The sequence below is a fragment of the Crocuta crocuta genome, unplaced genomic scaffold, assembly GCF_008692635.1.
Source record: "Crocuta crocuta isolate KB4526 unplaced genomic scaffold, BGI_CrCroc_1.0 scaffold231, whole genome shotgun sequence".
Lineage (NCBI taxonomy): Eukaryota > Metazoa > Chordata > Mammalia > Carnivora > Hyaenidae > Crocuta > Crocuta crocuta.
Window position 1 is genome coordinate 5,830,759 of NW_027528357.1, and position 1,817 is coordinate 5,832,575.

Sequence of the window (1,817 nt, forward strand, 5' to 3'; positions counted from 1 at the left end):
ATTCTATGATATCATATAGCCACCATTATAGTATCATATTGTAAAATTCTTAAAAGAATTCTCTCTGCCTCATGTATTCAAACCACTGGCCCATCCCCTGAATCTCTGGCAAATACTAATCAGTTTACTGTCTCTATAGTTTTGTCTTTTTAGAATGTCATGTAATGGGAATTGTACAGTATGTAGCCTATTAAGACTGACTTCTTTCACACAACAATATACATGTATCCTTCATCCACATCTTTAATTGGCTTAATGACTCGTTCCTTTTTTGTGGCTGAATAATATTCCATTATATAGATGTACTAGAGTTTATCCAATCATCAATCAAAGGGCATCTTGGTTGCTTCTAGTTTCGGCTAATTATGAATAATGCTGCTGTAAACATTTGTTTTCTGTGTGGACATAAGTTTTCAACCACATTTGGGTAAATACCAGGAGTGCAATTGATAGATCATACAGTGAGACTATTGTACGAAACTGCCAAAAACTGTCTGCAAGAATGGCTATAAGATTTTACATTCCTTCCAAAAAGGAATAAAAGTTCTTTGTTGCTCTAAATCCTCACCAGTAGTTTTTTGGGTTTTACGCATTCTATTAGGGGTGTAGTAGCAACTCATTGTTGATTAAATTTGCATTCCTCCAAGGACAAACGATATTGAACATCTTTTCATATGCTTATTTGCCATTTGTATGTCTCTTTTGATGAATTGTCTATACATATCTTTTTCCCAATTTTTGTCTATTTTTTTACTGTTGAGTTTTAAGAGTTCTTTGTATATTTTGAATAGAAGTCCTTCATCACATCTTATTTGGCAGCTAAGTTCTCCCAGTCTGTAGCTTGTTTCTTCATTCTGTTAATAGAGTCTTTCTTAGGGTAGAAGTTTTAAATTTTTCATTAAGTCTAATCTACCAATTTTTTTTTCTTTCATAGGTTGTGTTTTTTGCGTGTGTTGCAGCTAAAAATTCACCACCAAACTTAAGATCACATACATCCTCTCTTTTTTCTTTTTTTTGCTGAAGTTTTATACTATTTTACATTTAGATGCATGACCCAGTTAGAATTAATTATTGTGAAAGGTGTAAAGTCTAGGTCTAGGTTCATTTTTTTCCCCTGCATATGGATGTCCAATTCCAGCACCATTTGCTGAAAAGCAAATTCCTTTTCCACTGAAATATCTTCACAACTTTACCGAAGATCATTTGAGACACAATTATTTAATGTTTGTAGTTGGTTGTTTGAAAGATGGTGCTCATGAGGTCAATATTGAAGTTAAGTCTTAGATAAAGCAATTTAGATTCATACAAACAAAATGTTTTGAATATATGTGCCTCTGTATGCTGGGAGTTTTCTAGTCTTCTAATTCTGCCTGATTTGCAGCTGTACATTCTTGCATACAAAGAGAAAACATTGTAAGTAGTTTATTCAGGTAAAACCCAGCACCACAAAGTATATACTGTGAAAACAGTGGGTTTTTATTGCCTTGTGGGTATAAATCAAAACAAAACAAAAATACCCAGGGGATAGGTAAGTATGTGTTGAATTAGCAGCCAAATAAATGTTGAATACTCTGGAAGTCAGTTGTTCTTCCCCAGTATGCAGCAGAACTGCAGGCTACTTTTGCTACTGCAGCATATCATCCTGGCTCCTGGAGCTAGGGGGAGGGGTGCCATGAAAAACCGAAGGAAAAAAATATATAAATATATATAATCTGCTGCATTATTATCCCAGTGCTTCTCAGCTCCCACCAGTGAGGAGTCAGCCTCTTGCCCTAAACTTTATGGCTATGGCAACTTATACTACCACCACTCCCCAC